Source organism: Acipenser ruthenus, chromosome 5 (genome assembly GCF_902713425.1).
Source record: "Acipenser ruthenus chromosome 5, fAciRut3.2 maternal haplotype, whole genome shotgun sequence".
In the NCBI taxonomy this organism is placed as follows: domain Eukaryota; kingdom Metazoa; phylum Chordata; class Actinopteri; order Acipenseriformes; family Acipenseridae; genus Acipenser; species Acipenser ruthenus.
The window spans coordinates 79,224,356-79,237,733 of record NC_081193.1 but is presented as its reverse complement, the minus strand read 5'-3'; the positions used below and the strand labels follow the sequence as shown (position 1 = coordinate 79,237,733).

The window sequence follows — 13,378 nt, the reverse complement described above, 5'->3', positions numbered from 1 at the left end:
GATTCATAAATGATCAGATTCGGCCCTTCAATTTCTATAAACTCTCTTTGGTAGTTGACTAAATTGAGTTATTTAACCTTTATGACTCTGACAAGACATCTTGTCATTTTATTGTACTATTGCGTCAAAGGCTAAAATATATTGTTCAAATTGCAGGTCTTAAAAGTTTAGTCTCTTTAAAATAAATGTTCAGAGCTCAATGCTTCTCCTATGGGTTTCAGTGACCAGTGCAACACTAATATGCTTCCCTACCTAAAAACTAGTAAGCATGGCAAATATTGAACTAAGAGGATGCAACAGTAGAAAACAGTAGATCACACAAACAGAAATATTAATATAGCTAAGACACTAAGGATAATGTAGATTGTATAAAGTATCCCTTTAATAGTAGTCTTGTTTAATACGATGTTGGCTGTTTCTGATTTGATCAACGTTTACCCAGCTTACTAACCAATGTCCTTTTTCAAGCACGGAGGGGCTTGCTTTTGATAAGACTCCTAAAACTCAATCTGAGGCAGTTCTAGAAAAGATCCCCAGGGGTGTGGTATTGTAATTTATGCCCCATCTGGAACTGTGTCAAATGAGTTGGTAAATGGAAAATGTCCACACCACTCATGATCATTTTTTAAATCATCACACTTCAGAATTTCGGCTTTTAGAAGCAGGCTCCTGGTTGAAAAGGGACACTTTTCTTTGAACAGATAGTAAGCCTGGTAAATAATGATCCAAACAAAAACAACAATCGAGAATGATAGATAAGACATATTGTATAATAGGATATTAAAGAAAAATAAAATATTATGAAATTGTAGATGAGATATCCCTTTAATCTTCATTGTTTTATAGTTGGCAGAATGCTCAGTTCTCATTTTAGCGTAAAAGCATGCTGTTTTTAGACGTAGGGGGAAAAATGCTATTACATTTCTGAAAAAGCACTTTAAAAGGCAGACTTGGAACTGGACAAGATAACTATTATTCCAAGATCCATTTCTTATTCTTTACAAGTCATTATGATCACAGCAGGCTATTATGCTATCAAGATGTACTTTCTCGTTCATAGCACACTCGTACAATCCCTGAATTATACTTCATGGTCATTTCCAACAACGGTAAATATCCTGTTGTGTGAAAGACATTTTAATGTCACCAGAACTGACATTATTAAACTGGATTACAGAAAAATAGAGAAAGGGGGAGGGACAGTTGTAGTCACAAAACACATAATAATTTAATAAAGTTAAAACGCTTAAGAAACTAATGCCACATTTATTTCTTCACCATGAAAATCACCATGCAAAACATTACCTCATATCATTCCAATACTAAACAGGTTCCATTTACAGTCTACAATGCAATCTGCAACCACGCATGGCACAAAGGTCAAAGATGGCCTGCATGTATCACATTGTTGTATAATTTCCATTTATTAATTAATTCACTGCCTCATAGTTCCCTGAAAACATTAGTAATTCACAGTGCTCCTTTCTGCCTTCCTGTTTTATTTTGTTTTTCTGCAGTTCTTTGCATTGGACACTCATTATCTAATGTTCTTCATCAATGCGAGTTCTGCCAGCTGAGTACCAGTTTGGTTGGGCGGAGTACCAGTTTGAAATCAATTAGATCTGAATCTGCTGCCAATGGAAACAAAGGGGACTAATTTCAAATAGCTTTCAAGTCAGTCTACATGGAAACGGTCCGGTAAGAAATATGGTTTTAAAATCGCTGTATGTTTTCATCCACAATGCCAGCATGCCACAACACATACAGCTATAAAGTTTTGTATCACCTAGAATTTTAGGATTGAGACATAATTTAAAAATAAAAACTATATGAACATAATGCTAATCTTTTATTTATTACCATGTAATCAAAGACACTACAAAATGAAATCACAAAAGTCTAACGGAAGCCATAGTAGTAGTACAGTATTTCATGTTAGATTTCAATTTGTGTCAGTTTTTCGGTAAGTGTATGGAAAACTACAATGTGGTATGTAATTCAATATGTTAACGTATCATTATTCAGTAGGTTTTATTCGACTTTATGAAGCAAAATTAGTTAATCCTATAGGGTGATGCAAAACTTTTGGCCATGGCTTACACATGAATACATATTAAATACAGATTTTCTTTTTCTTCTAAATAACAGATTTTATTTTTGTACTTTCTGTTTTTTTTGTTTTGTTTTTTTCATAATAGTTCCTAATGGAGACACAACACATACTTTATTTTCTCCTTTTCTACTTCAAATAGATTAGGAACACAATGACAGCTCATGCAGTAATTTTACTTTAGTGTACTTCTCTATTCTAACCCAATCCTTCCCCTGTAAGACTACTACAGTATTGCTCCCATCTATAATTCAGGACTGATGAAACCACTTCAATCACCACATGCATATACTTCAATGCTATGGGCCCTGAAGTGAAGTGTTATAGATGGCTGACTGTATAGAAAGCAATTGCTAGGCAATAAGCTCATGAGAATATGATATCCAAAAAAAAGAATAATCAGAGAAAAAGATAATACTCAGAGGATAGAACAGTGGAATTTAAAGTGTACAGCTAATCATTTCATAACAGGCTGTGCACTTCCCTTTGCTCAGATATACATCTTTGATGGAAACAAATTCTGCTAAGGAAAGTTCCCAGGCCTTATTCTCAGGAAGTCTGTTACTGCCTCACTTCCTAAGCATGCTACTGGCTGAAATGACCAATGAAAAGCAACACTACCTAAAAGCAATACTTACAAACAGAAATGACCTGAACCTAGTGATCAACTGGTAAGATTTAGCTATAAACACTATACAGGCCTCATTAGGATAAATGACCTGAACCTAGTGCTCAACTGGTAAGATTTAGCTAGAAACACTATACAGGCCTCATTAGGATAAATGTGCATTTTTGATATCTACATAATTGTCTAAATATACATAATTGTCAGTTTGTTTTAATATAACCTCTAATATAGATCTGCTGCCCAACAACATAATCATAATACATTTATGTTTAGAGTTCAAACATAATCAAGGACAAAAGGTTTGTGTTTGGACAATCAATTTTATATATATAGTAAATGTGGACTGGAGAGGAGGGCTATAGTGGAAGACTATTGTTACCGACAGGGGGCTATAATGCCTGAAACCACAGGCTGAGAACATTGCACCCTGGAGGTAACATAGTCTTCCCGAGGGGCATTTCATTTTCCACTATGACCGAGTCTGCAGCACATATTTAATATATGAATCAGTCAAGAAAATAAGCGAGGCAAGGTTGGATAGTAAATACGACTTCATATATTTTGTTTAAATATAGCTGATACAGCATAAGTAAATAAATAAACAACAGAGCATGTTTTGGAAGTTCATAACGCATGCAGTAGTTATCAAAGTTTTTTTGGCTTCCAGCTCTCCGTGCGGCTTGCTGACTCTGCATAATCCAGTTCATATCCTGGCCATCATATTTGTTTACATCGTCGAGTCAGAAAACAGTGACAGTGACGTTTTAATCACCGTTTTTAGTGTTTGGAGCATCTTTCTTTTGTAGTATGTTTTGTAATTCATGTTCTGTTAAATCACTGAATTAGTGTTCAGCCATTTTCTCTTGTTGTGAGTGCAGGGCAGGGCATTCCTTTGAAAAGGGGTGAGACTGACAGTGATGTGAACCAATCACATGTCAGACAGAGACTATTGCCCGGTGGTGTAAGGATGTCAGGGCAATAGTTCTATCTATCTTTGCTCCGATGATGAGGTTTTAACCAATCGCAGGCTAAGATTTCCAACCACTGATCCTCATATATATATGGGGGGGATTTAGTAGTTGCAATCTGCTGTGTCAGTCGAACTTAGAGACATTTAGAGAATTGTTTTTTGAGAGCTCTACAGTAAGGTGCATTTAAAAAGTGAATCAGACTGAAACAGAAAACTACAGTAAATACAAATGATTCTAAACAAGAAGAATGCATTCATTAGAATAGCTGCACCAATATACTTTTTAAAGGGGGTCCCAACAAAGTTTGAGAAGCACTGACCTACGCTAGTTTATTTTGTAACTCCAGCTCACATTGCAATAAATTCCGAACAGCGGAAACATGAAGCCTTTCTGAACTGTTTTTTTTTTTTTTTTTTGATGAAAAGAGCACCAAGGCTCAGAGCATTACAGATGTGAGCTGCTAGTTACTCAAATACTCCCAACTCTGCTTATTTCATTTCTAAAACACCCGTCAGAAAGACTGTTAACTTAATTCCTTACAATAACACAAAAAATGGTTTGGTTCTAAAGAACAACAAGGAAGAATTTCAGAATTATAGTGGATCACACTGTTACTATAAAATGAAAGTCCTGTCGATAAAGTATCCCAATAATGTGAAAGTTTACAATCATTTTTTGCTTTTTTATTGATAAAGTCTTGAAAACATTAAATTCCTTCTCTTCATTCTTTAACCCTCACACTGTTTTTGGCAAGAGGCCTGGTCATTTTACTTTCATTAGTGTGCCAATGAGAAGGTCTTGTTAAAATTACAGGTTATGGGGGTCCCGGAGTGGCTCATCCAGTTAAAGTTCTGCCGCTGGGAGTGCATGATGAGTCACACAGCTTGGACAGCGCCGGTTTGCGTCCAGGCTGTGCAAAGAGGCCTAACTTAGCTGGGGACTCCGAAGGGGGCGTCACATTGGCTCTGACGCTCCCGGGGTGGGGAAGGGAACCTGGCAGGGACTCCTTCTACTCATCGCGCAACAGCGAACACTACTGGCCAGACACCGAGCACATTCAGAGTGGATAAAAAGCAGGGCTGATCTTGGTTCTCCAGGATCGGTAACCCGTTCACCTCTGCTGTGGATTGCTCAGCGTAAAAGTGATTCTGGCTTTAGGCTTATGAGATCAGAGGACACTCACATGCAGTCAGAATGTCTGTGCTGTGCGGGGACCTGCTGTGGTGAGGAGAAAAAAACATAACTAGACATTCCAAATTAGGGGAACAATAAATAAAAATAATAATTGGTCACTCTAAATTAAAATAAAAAATGACAGGTTATAACAGTATATTAATTAATTATATAATATAGATTTAAAAAAAGGACATGGAAATGGAACTGTAATACCTAATCTCAGGATGATTTGTCAGAGGTCTGCTTCAGAAAACACTGTTGACAGTAGGCATAACCCTTAGGAATGTCTACAACACACTGTCTTATGATATAAATGTGTTATTTACATATGTGTACATCACAACTTTACTTCTTTTTCTGAACTGACTAAACATATATCCAGAAACTCCATTAAGGTGCTATCTCAGACATTATCAACAATTTAATTGTATGCAGTGGTAAAATGCTTAAACAAAGATTAAATATAAAAATGTAAACGTGCTGGTTTGTCTTTGAATTTGCAAAGTTTATTATTTCTAAACATCCCATTAACACAATATAACAAGTGACTTTTAAAACACATGTGGTCGTTTTCATTAATAATTTCATTTATGATGTTTTTGGGATCTTTTCATGTGGTTAGTTTCCTAATGAACCCAGTTCAGTATGCTTGGGGGAAAAAAATAAATAAAAAGATAGTAGGTTTTGTTTGAATTTACCTCACACTTTCGTGCAAAAGAACTTGAAGGTAAACATATTTTTCTGGTTTGCATCCACAAATATTGCACCTAAACAATCAAGGAAAGTTAATAGGAGTTGACCAAGTTAACTCCAGCCAATATTTTAAGTGAATCACACAGAACCAGGACCAGAGTAGACAGTAGAAATTGGAGACAGACTTGGGATAGATGATAATAATAATAATAATAATAATAATAATAATAATAATAATAATGAGGATAGGAGACACTTCTTTACACAAAGAGTGGGGATGGTATGGAATGGGTTACCTAGCTATGTGGTTGACACTGAATCATTTGGATCTTTTAAGACCCAACTAAAACATTTTGAGAACAACCAGCTACAAGGAACCATTCGAGCACCGGTAGGTCAATGGCCTCTTCTGGTTTGAACATTTTCTTATGCTCTTATGTTCTGAAACACACACACAACTATTTTATGCCAAAACAAGCCAAGTGCGCATAGGTCCTCAATAAATATTGTTCCACAGGTCTTTTTTTTTTTGCATGAATTTTTATTTTCCCAGCTACAAGGCTGAATGAATTGAACCCATTCAATCATTTTTATCATCGGACATTTCCATAGATTGTTGTCTTTGGAAATGGCCCCTTCTTGGAACTTACACCTACGGCCATAATTTGCCTGCGTCTCTAAAGTAGCAACTGTCCAATAGTGACAAAACTTGCAAAGAACCTTCTTAAGCACAACTTTTGTAATTTATCACAACATTGAGGTATGTGAATGCTGTTTATCTGTCTGTCTTTCTGTATACAATTTTTTATTATACATCTAAAGAACTGCTTGTTCACTTGTGATTCCTGAGGGAACAACAATTGTGATGAACTTACTGAGGAGTTTGCTATACCTTCATAATCTTGGACTATATTGAGGTAGTCTGTCTGTATGTCCAATTGTAATTAAACTTGCTAAGAACATTCTTTCACACAATTTTTTTTGTAACCTGATGGTGAATGGAAGAGGTCTGTCTGTCTGGGAGTATAAAGTATAAAGGCACTATGTGTGCCTGTCCGTCCCACTATCTTAAAGTTTTTACATATATCTAGAGAAGCACTTTTGTTATGTTTAAACTTATTCTGGACATAGTGTAGCACAAGATATTGAGAGCATCAGAATTTGGGTTAATATGAGGGCATCTGTCCATCTGTCTGTATGTCAAACTTACATTATTACATCTGCATAAAGTGGGTATAGGTCATAGTAGTCTACTTTTTCATGTTACTGATGGCTGTAATTTTTTTTTAATTTTACAGCCATGGCAGGGGATGAATGTCACTGCCATGCTTGTTTATTGTGTGTTTTGCTTCTGGGTCTTTCCCCCTGGGTAAATAAAGTCATTGCAAGACCAAATACCACAAAGTTTTGGACTGTCCCATTTTTTTCCCCCCATGGAAACACAATGTACTGAAATGTTTAGGAATGAGAAGATTTGGTTGGCTTACGTTTTTACTGTAATTAACACTGCATATTTGAAACCCAGCCAGTAGAGGCTTTGATGACTACCAACACACCGAGCCAGGACCCTTCCACAGCGGTGAAGTGTGTTGTTTTCAAATAGAAGGACAATTACGTTTGGCACCAACTTGGACAGCGTCATGCTGGTCCCAGCATACTACAGACTAATCAATCTGTTTACACGGCCTTCATCACTGAGAGAAAACTTTCAGAACCAGTTGCCATTTTTACAGCTCCAATGGAGGCCAGTTCTACAGTAAAATACAAAATAAAAACAGTTATTTACATCTTTGAACTTTTGGTGGTGTGGAATATTTTAAGTTAAACCTAGGGTTAAAGAGCAGCTTCAGTCATCACATCCTGGTGTATTTTTAAAATGCTAAAGTTTAAAGCACCCATGTGGCCTCATTAGAGCTCACAAAATCTGTTTAACCTCCAGGTACATCTGGCACACCAGTGTGTAACCATTAATCTGTCTGCCCACAATACTCTGATTCTAGTGGAAGATGAAAGAACTACATCAGTAATATTCTACAAATAACAAATGAGTCATTTCTTTTATCCACTAGTTAAGAGTATTGCAGGGGGATAGGTTAACGGTTGCACCAGATATACTTGGAGGTCGTATGATTCTGAGTGTACTTATGCCGCACGAGTGCTTTAAACCTCTGAGATTATATAAAGTCACCAGGATGTGAGGACAGAAACAGAAAATGATAGATACAAAGTGAATCTTAACAAGAACAGGAATAGATAACTATTTCATACCCATAACAAGCATTAATAACATGATCACGACCAACGGATGTAAGTCATGATGATTTACTTTTTCATACTGATTGCTCTAATTGTGTACTTACTGATAAGGTGGGGGACTAACACAGGCCTACTTAGCATTATCAGCACTACACTCACTGGTACTTTTATTTCTCTGCTTTTTAGTAGAGTACTACACTGTATATAGTTTTACAAAGTTTATTCTACTACCTAGTACGTACGACTGTGTCAAACTCACTCCTAAGCTGGGGATAAAATTGGCCTTCACCACAGGATGTGATAAGGAAGGACGATGTGATGTCATGTGAAAGAAATGTAATCCATATTGAGCAAGACAGACACCATTATGCAATGTTTACAGTGAATTACTGCAGGCCTTTATAAAGAAAAATACAATGTGTGTTTTGGCTTTATAAATGATGTATTTCCTATATACTGACAAATCCAACTCTACAGCTATGGCCAAAAGTTTTGCACTACCCTATAGAATGAGCATATTTTGATAAAGTCGATTGAAACCTGCAGAATAATGTTACGTTAACATATTGAATTACACACCGCTTTGTAGTTTTCGAAATGCTTAACAAAACACTGACAACAATTTAAAAATCATATTTCAACACCCTGGAGTCTGATAGTGCACTTATAAAATGGCTCTGCACCCCTCCCATAGTGAATTGGTTGTCAAGTGAAACAAGCAGAATGGCACAGGTTGGAACACTTGTTAGACAGTGAGATTGCTCACTATTCTCGCTATTTTCTAAAGGCCTATTACTTTAGGCTTTTTTGCACAGGTAGGTCATGGTAGACCCAAGTCACTTCAAAGGGGGTCTCAACCTTAAAAAAAAAAACACTCTATGCTAGACTCTTAATAAACATGTTGCTGACAAGAAACGTTGGCAAGTATAATAGACGGTGTTGTGAGATACACTGCTGTTTCGAATTCTGTCCCCTGTCAGTGCGATGAGATGAGGTTATTATTATTATTATTTATTTCTTAGCAGACGCCCTTATCCAGGGCGACTTACAATGTTAAAAGCTCTACAACCACAAATGCAGACAAGCCCGGCTCTTTTGCATTGTGATTAAGACACTCGCTTGTGGTGTGCAGGGTGGCCAGTTCGCACCCAGTCTCCGCCTTTTTACATTAGCCAGTACAAAGTGACAAAGGACTGGGGTGACTGTGTAGATGTTCATAAACATCTTAGAAAGATTCCTGAGCTGATTCCTCTCACAGCCAATCAAAAATGTTCAAAAACTTTACTGCATGTACAACCATGGCTGGCATCAGAGTTTGGCTAATTAAAAAGGGATATAATAAAACACAATCGTTTTGTCTGGCTTCAAAGGCCATCTAGGGGATACGATTTCATTAGTCACACCATATAGTTTGTGTGAAATATGTGTTCCAGTAGTTTAACATTTAACTACTGCCTTGTGGAAAACTAATTACTGAATCACTCTACTAGCTCCAGAATGTCCTGCATTTAAGTCTTCTTGAACATCATACATAATGCATGGAAAGCAGTCTCTGCTCCCTGATTACAGAACACTGTCATTAAATGAGCAAATTAAAGATGTGAATAATTCACAGACTGAGAGAATTGGCAGTACTGCATTGTGAAATTAGAATTTCTAAGCAGCACTGCAATTTTTTAACCCAACTGGGGGGGGAGGGGGGGAATACCACGGGATTGAATTGTACAATAACAACAATTAAACTGTGTTTGTACCAAGGCAGCAAAGCTTTTGTGTGTGTTTTTGTTTAACTCATAAGTTGTTGTTTTTTTCTACATTACACAGAAAGGCATTAAAATCTTAGTAACAATTTAAATCTTTTAAACAACACCGTTGTAGAAAACACTGTACATCAATTATATACACCCTCAATGCATTAATCCATGTGTATTTAAAATAATAATAATAATAATAATAATAATAATAATAATAATAATAATAATAATAATAATAATAATAATAATTTGTTAAGGCAGTCAAAGAGATGGAAAGGTTAACTAAATTCCACAGTTGTATCTTAAAGCTAGTATTGTTTAATACATATAGTATATACCGTATAACAGGTCATTCTGAATAGTAGTACTACATGATAAAGTCACTTACCTTTATATCCATGTTTGTCGTTTCATAAATTGATTTGTTTAGCCAGCAAAATGAGTCCAGCTGATCCTGCAGAGCAAAACACGTTGATTTCCTACAATGAGTGAGTGTATTGTAAGCTGCTGTCATGACCAATATATTCATTTTAAAACCTTTCCCTCTCTCTCTTTTTTTTGTTGCATCACACACAGGCAATAAAGAAAGAAAGAAAGAAAGAAAGAAAGAAAGAAAGAAAGAAAGAAAGAAAGAAATACATAAAAACTCCAGGCTTCGGCGCACTGTGGTCGACACAGAATTGCCAAGCTAGCTACAACAACAAATTACAAAGCAATGTAAGCATTACAAACGCCCCGATAATACAATCAGTTAGGCAAGCGACGGTTGTTAGCATCCCTTTTCATTTGTGTCCAGATTTTTTTTTTGGTCAAAATCGGGAAGGTAGTCTTGAATGCAGACACAATGCATCGGAGAGAGAAGCTGTCAGTGCATATGAATCTGCATAATGGAAATCAGGGCTACCCGGTCCGATTTTATTTAACTCTGAAGTACTGCTTTTTTAATTAGACAGGAACCAACTCTCAGTCGGGCTTTTAAAAGAGACGACATGCTTTCCATACACTTGTTTCATAAAAACAGGCTCAGAAATAAATATTCAACAGATTTTTTATTTTTTTTTACTTCAGCTGTGTTTTTATTTTATTTTATTAGAATATTCTGTACCGCGTAATTAAAATAATTAATACCATTTACAGTATTAGTGTAACAGTTTTGTCTTGTGTGGATACAATGTTTTATATTAATGTACCACGTGATAGATGCATTTAATTAAACTAAAGCATGAACAATTATAATTACCGGTGCCGTAATTGCTTCAGCTAATAGGAAACTGTTTTAACGAGCCTAAAGTTTTGGCATTTTCCGTGATTTATTATAATGCTTATAAAAACTCGAAAATATTATCATGTATGAATATTCTGCCGCACCCAGAGCGAGACAACAAAACAAGTAGCTTAAACTACCGTACAGTTTTTGTAGTGATAGACTTTTTAAAGTTTCAAAGCAAGGTACTGTAGGAGGAATTATCAATTACTAAGACAGTCATATTATTTCGGAATATAATACATTACTTAACTATGTAAGAGTAAACAAATAATACTATTAACGTGTATTCAAGGAAATGTTCCTATAATTTAAATACTATAGTTCAGCTGCTTGTATATTTTTCCAAATGTGATATATATATATATATATATATATATATATATATATATATATATATATATATATATATATATATATAAAATCAAAATCTGAGTGATTTCCAGCTAATTATATTTTAAGGGTGTTATTTTTTGTTACAAGATCGAAACATAACATCTTAATTATTATTGTTTTTTAATTTACATTTTTTGAACTTAAGAAAATTATGTATGGAAATATATTGTAATGTTCACTGTGTTGTCCAGTCGCTCTGGCTTGCTGTTATGTGACTGGCTGTTAAAATGTCTGTTCTGATTGGGTCAAGTTTGAGGATAGGGCTAATATCATGTGTGTGGGGTTCCGAATACTCATTTGCATATAAGGGGGCAGGACCGAGGAAATAAAAACAGGCTGTGCTCAGTGTTGCTGATTCGGAACTGTGGACTCTGAATCTGCCTGTGAAAGTGGCATCAATAAAAAGAGAATCTATTCCCAAACAGCGGTTTGGCTGTTTTTCTTCTGCTTTGCCAACACGCTACATTGGAGTCAGAAGCGGGATGGAGATCGATCCAGGCAGCATGAATCGACAGGAGACAGGAGATGGATAATCTTGAGAGGAACACCCGCTTCCAGTGGACCATTCTCCAAACTGCGCCATGCCCTGACCAGCGTCCCCGGGCTCGCCGGCCCATCCACAACAGCCTCCTTTACCCTGGACACAGATGCAAGCAATGTAGTCATCGGAGCCGTGCTGTCCCAAGGAGTCCCCGACAGCGGAGAGAGAGTGGTGGCATATTACAGCCGTGTCCTCAGCAAAGCTAAGCGGTTGCTGTGATTTCAGGAACCAGAAGGGCAAGTAGCGTGTTGCTCCAAACCTTTGAATTCGACACGATAATGCAGCTGCCCTGTCCAAGCGACCGTGCAGCGAGATGGGTTGCCGGTACCGCGATCAACAGGAGATTAGGGAGAGATATTCCTAACTCGGTTGGAATGACTAAATTAAAACAAACAAACAAACAAACAAACATAAAAAACACAGTTTTAGTTCTTTTCATTTTCAGCAATATAAAATATCTGCTACAGTGTTGCCAGGGATGTAGGAATATCCCTATTATTTCCATATTATACGTTTTTGGAGAGGTTAGCTGCATATAGTAACAGAAGTCAATGTGAAACCAAAAATTGGTTATATTTGTTGCTTGACTTGAACTGTACCATTGTGTGAATGATCAATTTCAGCTCTATGTTAGTATATGGGTTTATTCAGCCAGGTTTATCTCACAAGCAGTAGCGTAGCCCGGATTTTGTTTCGGTGGGGAATGGGTTTTTTGCAGATGGGTAATCATTTATAAAAATGTTTCTGAAGTAAAAATGAACTATACTAAAAAACTTGTAATGAAATTTGCCATAGATGGATAAATACCAATTTATCCATCTATGGCAGGGGTTGGCAATTAAATTTCATGGTGGGCCTAATGACCTGATGTGTGGCTGTATGGCGCATGGCATAGAGAACACATACTGAACAATTTCAGTGTATTTCAACCTATTATTCATATGATAGTCCAGGGCGCACGGCACATTTTAATAACCTATGCATTTCTGCTGCTGCTGCTGTATTTTTGGTGCACGTACATTAAGATGTGCCATGCACCCAGGACTCTATGAGCTTTAACTACATTCCCGGCGGCAATGCTTCAATAATCTTTACCTGCATATACGACCCAATGTATCGATAGCTGTTCCACGATGGAAAAAAAATGGCTGATTAAATTGTTTCACCAGCAACTGGCTCATCAATAAAAAAGCAGTTGAAAACAAATGAAAAAGGAATAAAGTAACAATTGTGATAGTGTGTCCTTGTAAACCCCAAATACATACATAGAGACAAATTAGTTTACTTTAACATTCCGATATGTTGAAAGTGAAACGTAACTCAAAATGTCAGCTGTTCAGCCGGTGCCCCCCACATTTGTCAAGTGGTTTTGAGTGACATATTGTGCGATTTGGTATTTCATCAAAATAATGAGGGGCGCGTACATTTTTGGAGGACTGCCTATTATTGCTGTCAAGTCACACTCACACCTGATATTTTAAAGCTGATCACAAAAGGAAAGTGCATCTGGGGACTCTCCCATGACAGCCCCCTTGCGGCAATATTACAATGACGTTCAGCTCTCGCTCCGCCCTTGATACAGCCCTGCC

The 13,378-nt window shown here is 36.7% G+C and overlaps 1 protein-coding gene across 1 annotated transcript in view; it reads right to left on the bottom strand.

The window, feature by feature from the left end:
* The window catches only part of LOC117402762 (PC3-like endoprotease variant B), a 299,818-nt gene extending 289,394 nt beyond the window's left edge, over window positions 1-10,424 (bottom strand). The window contains exon 1 of the mRNA XM_034004201.3: window positions 9,977-10,424. The gene's annotated coding sequence lies outside the window, so the exon portion shown is untranslated. The remainder of the gene's footprint in view (window positions 1-9,976) is intronic.
* Window positions 10,425-13,378: the final 2,954 nt, after the last annotated feature.